The sequence below is a fragment of the Macrobrachium nipponense genome, chromosome 40 (genome assembly GCF_015104395.2).
Source record: "Macrobrachium nipponense isolate FS-2020 chromosome 40, ASM1510439v2, whole genome shotgun sequence".
NCBI lineage: Eukaryota > Metazoa > Arthropoda > Malacostraca > Decapoda > Palaemonidae > Macrobrachium > Macrobrachium nipponense.
Genome location: NC_061101.1, coordinates 5,199,869 through 5,219,733, shown reverse-complemented (window position 1 = coordinate 5,219,733; position 19,865 = coordinate 5,199,869).

The window sequence follows — 19,865 nt, the reverse complement described above, 5'->3', positions numbered from 1 at the left end:
AGTTCCGACTCACTGTGAAAATCTGAAAGGGAAAACTGGCGTTTGATCTTCATCCTTTGAGGCAGATTCAACAGACGCTCATGATATTGAATGCTAATGATGGATCCGGTAATTCACTGAAGGGGCAGAGGAACTGTTTTTTACGGCCGGGTTATTAAGGAATTCTTACCTTATTCAGATCGTTCGTGTTTTAGACAAGTCTCTAATCCCTGTGAAGCTATTGACAATCGTCCTCGAACTCCCGGAGGGAAAGTAAAGGTAAACACCGAACATCGGTTTGCTCTCTCTATCCTGTCCTCAGAGATCTGGTATGTGGGCTTAGGTACGTTTGGGTGGACTAAATTCAATTAATCGTTAAGCGAATCAAACATAATACACTATGCATTTCTTAGCTAGAACATAAACTTCGCCAAACGGATATAGTTTAATAACTGCACAGCATTGTAATGTATTCATTATTTAGAACAGAACTGATGCAAACGTGAATAATTCCTCCTGATTATTTTGGTGAACTCCAAACCAACTCGTATACTGTCTGTTTATCTTTCTGTTAAAAACTCCTAGAGGAATCTCTCTCTCTCTCTCTCTCTCTCTATATATATATATATATATATATATATATATATATATATATATATATTATATATATATATATATATATATATTATATATATATATATATATATATATATATATATTATATATATATATATATATATTATTATATATATATACACACAATTGTTAGCTTTTATTTACAAATATAATTTCGATGATAGTTTAGCTAAAAATAAAACGATTAACTAACGTTCGAATTCAATGAATGTTTCCTTAAAAACTTCTCGTACATATTCAGTACACAGATAAAAGAGTAACAAAGCCTTTTTATTTTAGTTATTCAGTTGTAAACGAAATTTAACAAAAAAAGAGATGGAAAATCTCTCTGCATATGATTAGCTCGACTCTTACAGTGACTATGTAATTAAGCCCTATGAGCCGTTCAAATACCATGCTGTTTACTTATGGCCTGTGAACCATTCCAACGAGAGTAACTCTTTTACAATTGTAATTTTTTGATGTCTGTGTTGTCTCTGGCTCTTGACTTGTATTACAATAGCTACGGCAAAAGAGAATCCTCATCTGATTTTGACTAGCTAATCTGCTAATCACATTTTACAGATTAATGATAAGGTCATTCATTACAAGCTTAATTCTTCTTATGATTACTTTATGATTTTTTTTTTTTTTTGATATCGTTTGAAAATACGAAGTGGGAATAGAAATAAAGAAAAATGTTATACAATTGATTTGTGTATTCCCAAATAACTGTGCATTTGTATGACCTAATATTCTGTCTCATTTGTGAGAATTTTGTGTTATTAACTTTATCTTTTAATGTTTGTTTTGTTGACGGGAACCAGTCACTGAGGAAAGAAATAATGAAAAATCATCGTTCAGTTAAAACAAAAGATTATTTTGTGAGTGAAAATCTATGCATGTTTCTGCAAACTTCTCCCCACTGATTCACACATTACCACACGGTTTTTCCTCCCGAAATCCAGCAGTGTTCCTTAGCCCTTTTCCTTTGGCCCCCTCTCAAAAAAAATCTCCCTTTTTGATACCAGCCCCTTTCCATTTCTTTCATTAGAAGAACGGCACAAATTCTTTCTATTTCCGGAGCCGTGAAGAGCGTTGCATTTCAATGAACTCCGCTCGGACGGTCGAAATTCTTGGGATTTCACGTTTCCAGCTCAATGTTGTCCTTCTCGTGTTGGATATCAAAACCAATTTAAGACTGGCTTTTCTCATTTTAATACGTAAGGTAATTTGTTAATAGCATGAACATTTTGTATGATCGGAATGGAGTATATGCCAGTATATATATCTGGAAATGTGACTGATCTGGTGTATAAAAATGGGGCGAAGATGACACTTTTCTTATGGTTAGGACGTGTCCTAATCCCCCTGGGTAAGTTTTATCGAAAAATAAATACTTCATTTAATGTAGAGATCGAAAGTGGAGCTCATATGTTCTAAAAAATATTATGTAATAAATTCCTTGTGATAGAAATTAAGGGAAACACCTTAAAGAAACGGGTATGCAGGGTTGTTAAAAAAAAAAAAAAAAAAAAAAAAAAAAAACAATAACTATGGGCATTGTATGTTAGACCAACCGTAGAAACAAAAACGGGTTATATCAGATCAGTTGCTTTATAGATTTTTTGGAAAAAATTATTGGATATTTGATGGTAAACTATAGTTATAAAATCTGCATGCCATCCAAAGTACCAAGTTTCAGAGAAAGTGAAATATACACTAAAATTTATGTACCTATATGAGCAGTATCTGTGTAACCTCTGGTTCATGCGAAATCGAATTCTAACAGAACCTTTTGGATATAATTTCATGCAAAATCTCATAAGTAAGGCAACAAAATATATCCGTTCTCTCCTTCCACTTTTCAAAGTAATGATACATGAGCAAACAAGAGAGGGGAAACTAAGCAAACACTTACCTGACGGTACACCGTAAAACAATGACTATGAAAAGGAGCTGTAAAAGTATTTCTGTATTTGGTATGTAAAGTCTCTCTCTCTCTCTCTCTCTCTCTCTCTCTCTCTCTCTCTCTCTCTCTCACTTAAATTTCTCTATGTGAGAAACGAACGTAGGAGTAGCCTGGTGAAGGAATGTGGTGTGAACGGTATCAGACAATTCCAAAGTAATTGTATTCGTGTCCATTCAAAAAATCGTCATATTTATGGATATGTCATTTTTTCAATGTGATTTGCTCATGTTATGGGAATACCAGTGAAAAAATGCCTTTATAAATGTTGAGATATTATATCCTCTAATAATTATGTGATGTTATCAGTTGTTTTCATAGATGACATAACCATTATCTTGCTTTGCTTTATAGTGCGTTTATTGCAGGACCATAAAAGAACTTGTGTTCATTGTTGTGGAACCAAGAAATAGTTTCCCTCTGGCAACGAGAAAAAGAATTCTAATTGAAGATTGACTTCCACTAATCAAGTTCAAGGACTATCTGCTACCTGAGTCGTGGATTTGACCAGATTTGATCTGATACTTTTACCTGCTTTGGGGTTTCAAGCTATCGATATGGCTTCTTCAAAACAATGTTATTTCAAGGATTTCTCCTGATATAAGGCTTAGTATACTCAACGTAAATTATACGAATCACAGTATTGCTAATGAGAATGTAAATTACGGCAGACATGTCAGTCAGCAAAACTAATCCATTATTAGGATATTGATAAATTGCTTAACCTTTTGAATGGTGATTATATAATGAAACGTGCATAGCATACGTATTCGGTGGAATTTCAAATACATACAAAAAAACCATGTCTACAGGTCTTGTATGTTGATTTACAGGCGTTGGTTAATGACTGTAACTTTGGTAGTAGGTTATCTGAAGGTGTGTTTATGACAATACATAGTAAGGTTTATTTTCTTAATTAGATAGGTGGAAGCTTATATTTACAGAGCAAGTCTTCATTTTAGTCTTTTGAACGTAGTTGAATATGTAAAATGGTATGTGTCACTGAAATTACTTCAGGATTTTAAAACTATTAGCTCGATCCTAGATTCCACAGAAGACTATAGGTCTTAAGAGAGTGGCCAATATAAGCCTGTCATGAAAAAGTGTTAGATAGGCAGAGACGTTTGGAAATAGTTTATACTAAAAAGCAACATTAAAAGCCTCTTTTGTATTTGTCAGTAATATGCAGGACTAAAGTGTTTTAATTGTCATGTGAAATGTTTTCCAATAGCATATATACTCCAACAACATTTCTATGATTAAAAAAAGTTCATTTCCATAGCAAGTAGGAAATAATGCTAATATTAAAAAAAAGAAATTCTCCCCTGAAAAAAATATAAGCAAGCCTGTGACAAACGAAATTGCAGAGATAACTGCAGTACTGGTTTATCTGGAAAGAGCATTACATAAATCCAGACACCGGGGTCTGATAAGAATAGCAAGGAACCTAGATTCTTTTTCCTATATTTTGCAACCGGGTTCCTCTTCCTGTTGCGGTTTATATTTTTGCCTTTATGTTCTCTCCTATCTGGCTTCTTCTCTCTTCCCTTGTGTTTATCAAGTGCTGTGTTATCCTGCAAGTGTTTTTGTTTCAGTTGATGGCTATAGCTGTGAAAAAATAAAACTTATAGCATAAAAGATTCATGCGTTAGAGTGATAAATTTAATTTGAACGTCAAGGTTTTTTTTTTTTTATATTATTAGTTTCTGCAGTTACTTAAGCAGCTTAAATGAAATTAGCTCAGTGTATCGCAGTCTATAGTTATGATAAGCATGTGAATCGTCCAGGAGTTATTTCTGTGTATAATTAACCTTTACTCTAAAAAAAAAACACACACACACACACAAATTGTCCTCTTTATAGTGAATAGAGTATATATTGTGGTAAGCATTTAATAAAGAGGCTCACATTTTTTTGTTACGCACATACTGTAACGAAGAGGGAGAAAGTCTTGCTACTAATCGTACATACAATAAAAAGAGACAAATCCCCAATCATAAATTAACAAAACAAGAACGATATTTTTGGAAAATGGAAAAAGTACAGTAAAATTTTCCTCTGGGCAATTCCAGGAAACAAGGATCGTTCTCGTTGAAAAATTACCTATGCATTTCTCACTGTAATTACAATTATTTTCCACCATTGTATTTAATCCCTCAGTTAAAGCAAATATTATAGAAGATACGCTGTGTGTGTAAACGTAGAGAGAGATAAAGAGAGAAAGGCTAATGAGCAAATTTACCGCAGGGCAAAAGACGAAATGGAGGACTGTTGTCTGAAGAGAATGCAGCCCTGGGTCGATGGAGTCACCAGATGGGGGTACATTATGAGGATTTGCTGAATGTGAAAGATATAGTAAGTGAGGCAGAGCTCAGTGGCAGGATTTGGGTAACTTTAAGAATACTTGAGGAAGTTAAGGTTGAAGACGAGAAGAGGATTATCACGAGGTTGGAAAATGGAAAGACAAGGGGAGTTGTGAGAGGACACGAGGAAAATGTTGCAGCACTGAGATGAAAGTGTGATTGAGTGACTGACCGAGGTATGAAAGGGCTTGGTGTGACACACACACACACACAACACACACACACACACACACACACACACACACACACACACACATATATATATATATATATATATATATATATATATATATATATATATGTGTGTGTGTGTGTGTGTGTGTGTGTGTGTGTGTGACGTATCTCACCAAGCCCTTCATATTCATGTTATTGTTCTACTTTTATTGTATGCACGAGTAGTGCCAAGACTTTCTCCCTCTTTGTTACAGTTTGTGTGTAACAAAAGAGAGTGAGCCTCTTCATTAAATATCTACCACGATATACTCCATTCACTACAAAGGATGCAATTTATGGCTCTTCTTATAAAAAGGATTAAAGAGTAATTATCCTCCGGGAATGATTCCTTGATGATATATTTATTTATTTATTTATGAAACTTTGGGGCTACCCTCCAGGAATGAATGCATCTAGTCAGCTAGCATCGATATAAGTTAAATATACTGAAAAAAAGTAAATTAAATAAATTTACTAAGAGATAAGATAATAATTGAATTCTTATTCAGGTGAAAAATGCAAAGAACTTAAGATACTAATACATATCCTGTGTAATACCATCCCTTCATTTTAGAAAGAAATACTTCAGTATATCCTACCCAAAAACCTGCTATCAAAGAAATATACTTCTTATATATCTATCTCCTAGACTTATTCACGCTGTCTCGAATTGTCCCTCTCTCTCTCTCTCTCTCTCTCTCTCTCTCTCTCTCTCTCTCATAGAACCACCCATCTCTTTCACAGATTTGGTTCCTAAGCTTTTTCTCAAGCACGTGTAAAGCTTGTATTTTATAGAGTATTCCTCTCAAGTAGTGATATTTCAACCTTATATCCATTCTCAATAGGACTGATTAGAAGACATCGTTGGTAATCAACAACAAGAGTAACTAGTGTTTCTGAATAGCGATGATCACATTGTTTGTATTCTTGAACGATGCGACTAAGCTACTATTTTAGGAATACTTCACACACACACACACACACACACACACACACACACACATATATATATCTATATATATATTTATATATATATATATATATATATATATATATATATATATATATATGTGTGTGTGTGTGTGTGTGTGTTTGTTCCTGGGCCTGTGTCTGTGTGTGTGTAGGTGTGTGTATATATATATATATATATATATATATATATATATATATATATATATATATATATATATATATATATATAAACTTGAGATCCTTGATATAAATTAGTGACCAAATCGCTTCGTGGGCTTGTGAGGTTCTATCCAGGTTAGCATAAACAAAACACTAAGGTTAAGCAACACCGAGTTTAAAGTTTATGATGCCTAAAAAAAAACTTTTATGTAGAAATTTTCAAAAGAATCGTGACTGAACATTTTCTAAAATATAGATATGAAGTGGCAAAGCGTACGTTGAAGTGGAAGATGTGGTTATTATTGGGCAAAGCGAAATTGCCAAACTGAGATTACCCAGCTTCTTGTGACCTTTCATGTCATATAAATTCCTTCTCAGTTGACTGAAGAAAATATTTTAAAATGTTCCAATTCTAAACCACTCAAAGACATATGAGTTTACAGACCATCTTACTGGAAAATGGAAAATGAGTTTTCGAAGAATACTTACATTTTCACTCTTCAGGAGACATTAGTCATATTGGTAATCTGTGTAGTGATGTAGTGCAATTCTATTTTAGTGAAATGGTATGTATATGACTTACAAAAGAATGTGGAATATGGTACAAATAAAGTTTCTCTCTTTACTATAGTTTATTTGGGAATAATTGATTTAGTGCAAAAGAGCGTGTTGATATTTAATCTCACGTATTGTTCCTTTTGCTAGGGCATCGGTATTAGGGTATTATATGTCATGGGATTCTTCAGAAATACATAAAATATTTCATATTCCTTTAATTACCAAAACTTTGAGTAAATTATTGAATTAGAAATTCCCCCCCCCCCCCCTCCTAAAACAATCAGTCTTTGTCCTTAAACGTATTATTTCTCATATATTCACTTTCAGCCTTTGTTTTTATACTGAATACCCACAAACTTGGCTTTATTCATTCTCGACATCGACCTTAACACACTCTCTCTCTCTCTCTCTCTCTCTCTCTCTCTCTCTCTCTCTCTCTCTCTCTCTCTCTCTCTCTCACTTGTGCAATTCTCTGCTTATTTGTGACAGAACGCCGTTGGAACCTGAGGCGTCTATCAACACACCTCCCTAAAAATGCGATGCGTTCTCCAAATGGTCCCGCATCTCTTATTCATTCCACTTATTGATGTTTTATGTTGCGTCTCATTCCTCCACAAAACGACTGAAGCAAAGGCAGCGTGTTTGATCAATTACCCCGACTTTACCTCTTCCACCCTCTCTCCTCTCTCTCTCCTCTCTCTCTCTCTCTCCTCTATCTCTCTCTCTCTCTCTCTCTCTCTCTCTCTCTCTCTCTCTGTTGTAAGGCGGTTTCAGTCTCATTCCCGCAAGGATTATTCCGCTTCTTTCCGGTTGTGTTCGAAGAAAAAGCTTCCAAGATTTTGTAACGCTGACAAGATATCTCGCTTTATCCGTGATGCTTGCGATGTTTGTACTTGTAAACAAGCAAGTCTAAAAAAAAAAACAGTCGCATGCGATTCGATTTCTGATTGATTCGAGTCAATTCAGGTACACAAATAAACGAGCGAACAAAAAGTGAACTGAAGAGTTGCAAATTGAATTCATACCAGCAAAATAAAGGTGTGCGGATCAACCAAGAGGGAAAAGTGATGACTCGATCTCGAATGAGAAAATCTCGATTGCTTCATCACGTCTTACGAGCGATATGAAATTAGGAGACGAAAACGAATATTGCTTGGGAAGTGAACGTAGCCTTCGTAGATCAAAGGGTATGTAGAAGGCAATCCAAGCAATCAATGTGGAAGCCATTTCGCAAGGTGTATATACGCTCAGTTGGTTATGTGATAATGTTATGTTTAATATTTCATTTTATCGGAACATTTCCACACAACTGAGCACATTATGACTGGAAAAAAGAATCTTGTTTTTGATATACAATATATATATATATATATATATATATATATATATATATATATATATATATATATATATAAAAGTAAAATATATATATATATAAAATATATATATATATATATATATATATATATATATATATATATATATATATATATGTGTGTGTGTGTGTGTGTGTGTGTGTTGTGTGTGTGTGTGTATCGCCGATAGATACGTAGATAATTCGCACAACATATATTGACACTCAAAGCGTAATATGTTCAAAGGACTGTAGACCGCAGTAAATATTTTGCATATGAGAACGATGACTTGTACTGCATATTTATATTAACATGAAAAATTCAACATTCTGCTTCCCAGAAAGAAAAAAAAAAGGTAAAATCTGATATAAGATCTATCATCTACAGTTTGTAAAACAAACGTTTATTGAGAGAAGAAACTCGAACTGCTCTTGGCGAAAAAGAGCGTATAATTCTTAGGCGCTGGGAGAGAGAAGAAGAGAAAGAGATCCAGTATGATTTAATTTGATTAAATATGCTGCCCAGGTTTCTCATGCCGCTACGGAATATAATTTAGCTAAGACCTGATGGTTTTTTCTGCGTTCCTCATGGAACTTGGTCCTATAATAAGAGGGACGTAAAAGCATTTCTTTAAATAAACCATTAGTCAAGTTACATCAGTAAACAAGTATTATGAAAAATTTTTTAGTCGCCTTAATTAAATAGATCTTCAAGCTAAATTTTAATACAGGCAATCTTTGTTGAAAAATAAAGGGAAAATGATATATTAAGTTCCTTGTAACGTTTCTGTGAATTGGAATGACCTCAAGTAATCCATTGAAATTTTATCAGATATGAAGTTCTTAATTTACATTTTTTTTTTGTATGTATGTCATTGAATTGGCTTAAGGGATATGAAAAAAAGAGGTGACAAACTGCAGGCTTCACTCATATATTTTTCATTATTTTTTTTTTTTTTATTGAAGGATTTGCTTTAGTGCACGTAAGACACATTTTAATACTAATGATTTTACGTGTAAGAGGAGTTATGAAGTAGTCTTCAGGACAAAAAAGAAAAATAAACGCTTGTTATTGTAGTTGGGGGAAGGGTGAATGATATGGAAAAACTTTCAGCTTTTACTTGCATTCTAACTAGAATCTCGATATTTGTCATATAAAGGTCTCTAGACCGAAAAATAAATTATTCTAAATTAGTCATAGTTTAAAGACAGAGGGTCAATTATCTTGGCTCAGACATTTACAATTTAAAAACTATATTCACTGTAATATACCTATATGAAAATAAACATCCTACGGTTTGCACTGAAGATATAAAGGGTAAGTCTGTAATTCCTCCTCACCTGTAAAAAGCAAGTTTGGGTTTCTTCCTGCTTGATAATCCTAATTGTGTGGAACCTATTATATGTGTAACTTACAGTGATGGGAGCAGAGTTTCAGGGAGACAATGACTACCTGATTTGAATTCAGGATATTTTAGCAGACGAAAGTCGCCTTTGACTTTTTCAGATACTTTCCAGATCAGCTCTGTTTATATTGAGAAAAGAAAGGCAAGACTGAGATGGGCCAAAATGTGATAGTCTTGGTATGAATCAAGCAAATCTCAAAATTCTGTTACCCTCTGTAAGAATCTTTGGTGCATATAAAAAAATAAATAATCCGGAAATGCATTATAATGAGCTATGAGCAGATTCTTACGACGAACTCTCTTTGATGAATTAAAGTCATAAACTTTTTATAAAATAGAGAACATGCAAAATTTTACTTTTTAATGAAACGCATTGAAACCGTGAAAAAAGAGACTAAAAATATTTTTATTCTTTTACTATCATTCTAAGATAAAATGAAATTTTACACGGCATTTTACATAAGGTTGCAAGAACAATATACATTTTTGAATCTGCAAGAAGCTCAGCTATATTTCTTTCTCTCTCTGTCTCTCAAACAATATCTTGATTTTTTCTTCTGAGTTTCCTGGAGTTCTTCATCCAAGAAAATTATATTTTCTGGCGGGTGAATAAGAATTCAATAAAATGGAATTTTTTTTCGCATCTAAGAGTCGTTTCCTTCCACGTCAAATGATATGAAGCTGCACGTTAAATATTATTTCCTTTACATCCAATGCTAGAAAAGTTATATATGTATATATGTATGTCCAGTATAAAGTTCTCACTTATTTCCCGATCAGAAGCAGGTTTCTAATGATAGGCTATCTAAAAAAAAAAAAAAAAAAAAAAAAAAAAAAAAAAAAAAAACTCATGAAGACGATACGCTCATTTTGTAATATAATTATTAAGGGAATTTCTAGCTTTTACATTTTGAGAAAAATCTAACGATTTATTAATAACTTTTTATTGTTATGACTCCAGACTCCTTGGATAACAATACGCCCCTTACATCATTAAAAGAAAATTGGAAACTCTCTGATGAAGGAAAAAAAAAAAAAAAAAAAAAAAAAAAGGATGAAAAAAAAAAAATAATTAGCACCTACAGGCCATTTTTTTTTTTTTTTTCCAATTTCACATTTTTTTAAAACTCTTGAGTACATGTTCAGACTTTAATTTTTCTCTCCGATATGCATAAGGAGAATAGTGTAAGTTTGATAGTCAGTGATTTATGCCGGCGATTCCTGGATTTCGTGAATGACGTCATCAACAGCAAGGCTGTGAAATGTTCATTCCATGGTTTATGGGTGCTGTTTGAGTTTTTCTCATAATTTTTTTTTGAGATTTTAGGTGATTCCCCTTTGCATATTCCCGAACTTTAATTAACCGAGTACCGAAACTTCCCTGTAATAGCGGGACGCCATGTCTTAAAAACTAACCATAGAATTTCCTTAAAAATAATCTCATTATTTTCCCACATACAAATTGCTTTGAATTGACCTAACCTAACCCAACCTTGGGGCAGCGCCAAAAACGGGGGCTGGTGCTATATAGTATATCTCGGGATTTTGCCTCTCGTTTACATTTTATATATTGTTTTTGTCTTTCATTTTCATTGTTATATTTATTTAAATTTTTTAAAAATTTTTTTTTTTTTTGTTTAAGCATTTCCTCAGAAACTTTTACAATTATAAATATAATTACTAAAACCTTAACAGATTGACCAATAAAATACTTTATTTCGTTATTTTCTTCTCTTCATTTTTCCAGAGCACCATAGGCTAAGCGTGCGCAGAGGAGAGATTAGAGAAAGGAGTTATAAAAAGTGAAAAGGGTAAGTAGAAAATATACTTTTATTTTTTTATTTGGTAAATTGCCAGTTATAGTTTATTTTTTTAATAAACAAAAAAAAACCCCAAAAAAAAAAAAAAAAACCTGGTGGTCAACCATCCCATTATCGTCCCCGTTATGCATTTTTCATGAGAGAGAGAGAGAGAGAGAGAGAGAGAGAGAGAGAGAGAGAGAGAGAGATGGTGGTGGGGGGGGGACGGCCTTTGTGTTGTTGATTTTAGTAACTCTGAAATTTAAATTTCTCCCAATATGCACCAATTCCCGTGGTCGTATTCTCCACCAAACACTGAAAGAAATTATAGATTTACCTCTTCAACTATATCATCTCTCAATTTCGTCTCCATCTCACTTGCTTTCATAAGGACACTAATGGTCTTATCCTGTAAACTAGAGGCATGATCTAATTTACGAAAAACACGTAAATAAAATGTTCTTTAAAACTTGGTTTCTAATAAGCCTTTTGTTCAAATCTTGAGCAATAATGGACGTAGATGATAGCGTGAATATGACTCCTGATTTCAGGAATTGTAATTGTTTTCATGAATATCGTTATTTGTCTAAGGATCATTTATTCATTTTACCTGATCGTACCGGTTAGATTAGGACTAATTCAGCCTTCAATAATGAGCAAATCATGGATTCGCAGTTATGGGCGTGTTTAACATTGCTCGATGCTCTACCAGGCATACGTACAGTTTGGCTCTGCTTTGGTTAGAGGGTGTGTGTCATCATCGTGCGTCACGAATTGGAGAGAGAGAGAGAGAGAGAGAGACGAGAGAGAGAGAGAAGAGAGAGAGAGAGAGATGAAGGAGAGGAGAGGAGAGGTGAGAGAAATTAATTCCCATCTCAAGTATTTTGTTACGTCGAATAGGGGCGACTTCTGTAGGTGATGCAAGGAAGGGTAAGGAATCCATCCTTCAGGTTCATCTTCGATGGTTTTTATGATAGGATATATATTAGAAATACAGAACCGTTGTAGGCGTAGTAAAATATTAACTTAATCTCCGTACGCTGAATTCTCAATATATTTCGAACAACGATAGTAGCCAGTTAGTCTTTTTCCTCGTTTGTTGAGAGCCTGCCTTCCTCCATTGTAACCAGTTGCGTGGATACCAGTTTTTACAAAAATGTTTTCTTTGCATTGATAATAGCAGTTAATTCTTTACGATTATTACCGAACATTAACATTATACTGATAGACATTCGACAAAGAATAAAATTAGATTTTACACCTTATATTTAAAAAAAAACATTATAATATGCTTACACAAAAAGGCAAGGAGTTTGTATTGAAATCATCGTTTAAAATTTGACAGTCAGTGACCTATGGCAGTCCTTTCATGACGTATGGAGCAAGTGTAGTTTATGACGTCATGAGACAACAAATTTCCCGCCTAGAACAGCGGAAATGTGGAGAACACCCAGTCGGGTTGTGGGGCGTTGCTGTTCGCCCCAAAAAAATTTTTTTTTTTCCAGAACCGTCGGAAATATTGTAGGATCGTAATTAATTAAATAGAAAGAGTTTTTAAATACTGATTTAATCGACTCATTATTAAGATATAGGAGATATCATGTCATCTTTATCGCTCAGTATGTATGTTCCTGAATGATAATGTTATTAAAGTGATTTAAGAACCTCTGTTTTTATTTGAATTACTTTCTTGTCAAAAGACCGTCATTTTAAAGAATATCGCTCCTTAATAGTCAGCCTCCTTCAGCTTTCAAATCCTGTCTCTCACATTATCGACCCATTTAACTTTTATTCTACTAATTCAAAACAGGTTGTAATTTCTTCCTCGTGCGGCCATGGCAGTGCTGTAAAAGCTTCACTAACATATAAGGCAAGTGAGAATTATATAATTTCCTGTAATCATTCAATGTAAGTTTAATGTAATTTTTTGCGCTTGTTCTGGTGGGAAGGATTTATGATTTTAAAGTTTATCATTATTATACATACGTATTAATGATAATATGATAAATCTAAACTAATATAAGCTAGTCCTGCTACACACATGTTGTATATATATATATATATATATATATTATATATATATATATATATATATATATATATATATATATTATATATATATATATATATATCAATTCATGAGCATAAATGCAAAATAGTAATTAAGAAAAAGTTAAGATGAACGCTCGTATAACATTCAACAGTACTGGAGATGTTTTCGTTTAATTAATATGCCTTATGACGTAATCGACCAAAGTTATGAATGAATATTGAAGAACCTCCCTCGTTGTCGCTGTTTACGTAAGGGTAAACTTTTAGTGGCCACTTACGTAACAGATAACCGATTTAAATTTGATCCAATATTCACTTTTAAGGTGCCTGCTAATGCTTCCCAGTATCTATGGCAAGTGAGGAATCATTGTAGATGAGAGGCATTATGCACACGGACTATATTAGTAGTATTTTCTGCATTTCCCAATTACCAAAGTAACCAATAATCTGTGTTTGTTATTTATGCAGACGTTACTTTCCTCTGTTGGAGCCATTCACTTGAACTCTAAACCTTACAAAAATATTGGTTATGCATCCTTGGCTGTTGTTCTTCTTTCGTGTCGTGAAAATGATTTTAGGTATCATATATATGGCAAGAAGACACTTTTTTTTACGTCACAAAAAAAGAGGAAAAAGTGGCAATTCCTAATGGAGAAAGATGTTGAATAATTAAGAGCATTTCATTATTTCAGGTCTATCTCAAAATAATATATTATATTTGTAATTCAAGACTTTGTGACAATAGATATTAAGATGAATCCGAGACGTTTTCTAAAAAAACGATTCAGAGAAAAGAATATAATGGTTTATGGCAACAATATCTTATGACGTCATCGACAACCAATCACAGAACGGCAAATTTCCCGCCAAAAAAGAAAGAACTGTGAGAAACAACCCAGCTTATGCGTTGTTGTTTGCTGTTTTCCCAGAACTGTCAAATTTTGTGGAATTCCTGGTTCTTGTTTTTATCATTATTTTAGCTTTTCCCATTGGTATATGAGTTCACCTCAAATATTTTGTTGATATTTAATTAATCCCTCAGTATCAACACAAAATGAAAATAATTTCTCATCTTTACTCATTTTCGTTATCTCCAAACACTGAGCTTCTAAATTTCTGCATTCGAATGTTTTTTTTATTAATTATTATAATATTGATATGTCTGAATCATACACACACACACACACAACACACACACACACACACACATACTATATATATATATATATATATATATATATATATATATAGTATATATATATATGTGTGTGTGTGTGTGTGTGTGTGTGCTGTGATGTGTGTGCACACACACACACACACACACACACACACATATATATATATATATATATATATATATATATATATATATATATATATATATAGTATATATATATATGTGTGTGTGTGTGTGTGTGTGTGTCTAAACCTAAACCGTTATTCTTTTTTAAAATATAAATAGTATTGTTCTAGAAATGTTTTAAAATTGTAAATTATTCACGATTTTGCTTCATTAAAACGTTGCCATTTTGACTTGCTTGGTGGAAAAGCCGTCGGGAATAGTTACTCCTACTGTATTGAAATTTTCTTTTTTACCCGTGCCGTCCACCTTTTCTTCAGGTACGTCATCTGAGTTACCGGCAGTAGCTAGGAGGAAAACCACCACCTTTTCTACTGGTGACGTCATTACGCCATAAACCATTTTAGTATATCCATAGACTTTTAAAAACATTTGTAATATTGTTTATCCGACGTTATTGGGGATAATGATTAATTACCATTGTATGTAAATGGCATAGTTAAGTATTTAATTATTTATAGCAGGAACGTCGGGGAATGAGACGTTATTTTCATTATACATCGAAGCCTAGAGAAAATAAATTTAAACAGTAAATTGCCCTCCTTATTTAAAACCATTTTTCCATTATTAAACTTTCAATAATAATGTAAATAATTATTATTAGTTACAAATAATTAATATTAGTCCATTAATAATGTCAGGGGATGATATAAAGGGGATATCAGATTTGGTTTCTGCTAAATAAAGCATTACTGTAACACCTCCAACCTGTGAAGGTCGTAACTCATGTTACTCATCTACCGTACCATCTTCCTTTAAACCCTTACAGCTATAAATCACTTCACTGTACCCACAGAGACAAAGGTAAGATAAGGTATCTGTATTTGAAGCCGTCTAGTCTTACAGTGTTGAAAGTGAAGGTATTTAATAAAAATGAGCCTTCCTGGCCCTGTGTTTAGGTTTTAGGGTGACTTAAGGCCTTATATTACTCGATTTCCACCATTGATATTTCTGTAAGGTCATTGGACCATAGGATGGGACCCTTAGCCTTAGTCAGGTAGGAAGACGGTATTCAATTTCATAGTATAGCGTGCATATCTGTGTTTGAAGTCGCCAAACCTTAAAGTGAAATATGATGGTATTAGTTATTTTCATGGTTTTGCACGAAATGGACGAGTTTAGGGAAGAGCCTAGGACCTTCGGACAGAACCATAACTGAGTTCAAATGCGGCCATATTCTTAATCCAATTGCATAGGATTGTATGCAACATATACGTATATATGCAATTTCAGTAGTTATTTTATGGTTTTACACGAAATGGAAGAAATTCTGGGTAGGCTGCTATGAAACTTAGGCTACCATTCTAAGGTTACAAAAGAATGGAGGAGGTATTGTTAAATGCAGTTTTCAGAATCAGTTGCAAAGAATTTCATGCAAATCTGTATTTGGAAGCGCCAAATCTTAAAAGTGAAATATGAAGGTATATAGTTATTTTCCTGGTTTTACATGTAACGGAAGCGTTTAGGTAATTGCCTAGGACTATAGTAAGCCATCACCCTAACTTAAGGGCAAGTTAAAAAATGGCAATTTTCTTAGGCCATATGCATATTTAATTGCATAGTTCTGCATGCAACATTTATATTTATATTTTTAATAAGGATTATTCTTATTCTTACCTTAATAACAATAGTTTAGGCAGGTTGTCATGAACCCTAGCCTACCACCCTAGTTAGGTAAATATGAAGGTAATCATAAAAATGCAATTTTAACAGTCAAATGCACAGAACTCCTTGCAATATCTGTATTTGATGTTGCCAAGTCTTAGATAAATGAATTAAGAAGGTATGTATTTATTTCATGGTTTTACACGAAAAGGAAGAGTTTAGGTGATAGCCTAGGACCTTAGATCAGCAACCTAACTTAGGGGTAAGTTCAAATGCAGCTATTATCTTATGTCATTTGCATATTCAATTGCATAGGATTGTATGCAACGTCAGTATATGCATTTTCAGTAGTTATTTTCATGGTTTTACACGAAATGTTAGAGAGTTTTGGTAGGTTGTCATGAGCCTTAGGGTATGTAATTATGGAGGTAGTCGTATTAAATGCAGTTTTCATATTCAGTTGCATTGAATTGTGTGCAGTATCTGTATTTGAAATTGCCAAATCTTAAAGTGAACTATGCAGGCATTTACCTAAATATGTTCATGCTTTTGCACACTTAATAGAAGAGTTTATGTAAGGGTCTAGGACCTTAGGCCAGCACCATAGCTTAGGAGTAAGTTTAAATGCCATATGTTGTTAGGCTATTTGCATATTGAATTACATTGTCTTGCATGCAACTTTTATGCTTGCAGTTTTAATAAAGATTATTCTTATTTTCCCTTCAAAATATTAGAGGTTGCCAAATTTTAGATAAAGTCAATTGTGAAGGCATATTGAAGGCATTATATTTCAGAAAATATCTGCACATTTAAATGCACACGTTATAATTATTTGAAAACCGTAAAGAAACAATGATCATATTTTTCAGAAAATATGCCACCAAAGACACTGCCTTCTGTTAGACCAAAGACTTCAGGAGAAAAAAAAAAAAGCAGCATATAGAGCGGCTGACAGATCAGGGAAGGCCAGACTGGAAGCCAAAAGGACAAGATTTGTTGCCTCCAGAGCAGCTGAAGTACCGGAACAGAGGGAGGCCTGACTGGTACATCTGAGGACGAGAGTAGCGGCATCCAAACCACCAGAACCACACCGCTTGTTACTTCCTTTCTTAGGTAATCGTCTGACTGAAATTCGAGTATTCCTGGGAAATGCCAGGTTGGTCAGCTAGCATTTAATAAATCTGGGTTTGCCATAAACATTTTGTTGGTATAAAGGGGAATTTTTTTTCATCAGTGTGTCAGTCATATTTTTCATTTGGTATTAATTATTTTCTGAGAGTTATATGTGGATGATATTACTGTTGGATACTTCAAAATTTTTCGATTTTCACGAATGATATTTTTCTGCCTAAACTTCCTTACTTTAATGTATAACGTTACACAATCCAGTGTCTGCTTGTCCTTATAATGGCATCATGAGCAACCAAGGACAGGACAGCATATTTACTGCCTAAAACTGTGAGGAACAACCAGATTTGTGTGTTGCTGTTTGCTATTTTTCCATAGCTGGCAAAAATGTCTTGGTTTTTCTGGTTTTTGTTAATTAATCCATAAATATTGTTAATTAATCCAAAAATAGAATAAAAAAAATTTCAAGTGCTTTTTCGAATTTGGAGAAGGTTACGCAAAATGCTTTAATAATGCTAAATTATTTATTCTTAAGCTGACAGCTTTTTTGACCATCCATCTTCTAGTCTAAATTATTTTTGCAGTTAAATTATTTTCTAATTTCTGGCGGAGCTCAGTCAAAAATGATAAAAAAAAAGAACCGAAAATAACATTTAAACCTTTAAAGTTTGCTTAAACATCAATTTCAATTATGGTTTATATATTTCTCAGGACATTGCCTCTGTAGAGAGGGCTCTAAAAGCCTCTGTAGAGAGAGCTGTAAAAGTCTCCGGCCATTCAACGTTCAGAACAGCCTACGCCGAGAGCCTTCCGAATTTTTTTTATTTTTTTCATATTAGAAAAGTAACTTGTCCAGGGGTAGAGATCCGTCCCCAGTTTGTTCCATCATGAGAGGCTTTCCATCTCCTTCCTTAGCCAAACTTGCAGTCTACGCTGATCCTGACCACCTAGGATTTTCTGGGGAGGAAGATATTTGCCAATAGGAGGGTAGATGTCAGGTCTGAGTACCTGAAGACCTACAGAAAAATCAATTGGCATAAAATAAATACAAGATAACATGAAACTGAATGAAATATAAGTTTCAAACAGCGGACTGACAATAAATGCTCGTGTTACATAAGAATTTGTTTATCAACCAGTTATATATGGCCCTTGCAGAAACTCCTAACCCTCTCCTTACAAAGTTTTGATATATCTGCCAGGTAGCAAACAATTCAAAACTTCCTACAGTTTTATCAGCATGCTCATACACCAGCTGGATTTTGAATATAAAGAATCGTGTGAGGCTTAATGAAATATGAACCCAAAAAAGTCCCTATACACAGTTCTTTGTATTTCTCAAGCCACCATGTCACCAGTTTTATTTCTTTTCTCTCTCCTAATCTTTTTTTTTCTTCTCTTTTTTTTTTTTTTCCCATTCAGACGCTACCTTCCTCCAAATAGTGAGGCAGTTTAGGTAGTTGAAGGGGATATACTGGTACTGGATAAGAGCAACACATTTTTCCAAATTTATAGGCACCTCAGTAGCCAGGCTTCTAATCTAGAACCAGTGGCAAGTGCTCGGAGCAGCAGGATGCCTAAATCATCATAATTATTCAGATACATGCTTATCTGCTATAGGTTGCAAGTTTTGTCTGCTATATGTTCCAATTTTTTTTTCTATTGTTCCAGGTTGTGAGGAGGGGGGGGGGGGGGGGGGGGGGGGGGGGGGGGAAACTGGAATCTTATGGAGATGGAATGGACACACTGCATTATTTTCAACAAACTACAACTGAATCCCTTTGCTGCTCATGAGTGCACGTGGTAAAGACAGTCAGCACCAGTGGTTTCGTGCCTATATTCCTAGAAAGTGTGACTCGCTACAAAGAAATGCAAACTTGTGCCAGTAGCCACTGAATTTATCAGCAGCGATAGCACAGTGGAACAAATGCTGTTGTTCACAGTTCAATACAAATGGGACTAGAAAGAGTAAGAAAGAAGAGGAGAAGGTATCCCCAAATGCAGGCACGCGCGGCCACCACCAATGGTTTGACACCACCAGCTGCATATATTGCATTTAAAGCAAGGAAGGACTAACTGCATGAATATATAACTCTAGGCACGGATGAAATATCAAGTTTATGGCCAGGGATCTACAAGAACCAGAACTAATGGACAGGATTGAAGGAGCTGCTGACCTGGAAGCAAAATATCACTTTGCTTAAGCAGTCTCCTTTGTTTCAAAATTGCTTTTCTCTTTGTCTAAAGAAGCTTCTGAAGATGAAACTGCAAATGTGAAAAGCTCAAAAGCAAGAGTTTGCGTAGAACTTCTCACGTACATTGAAGGATTGTAC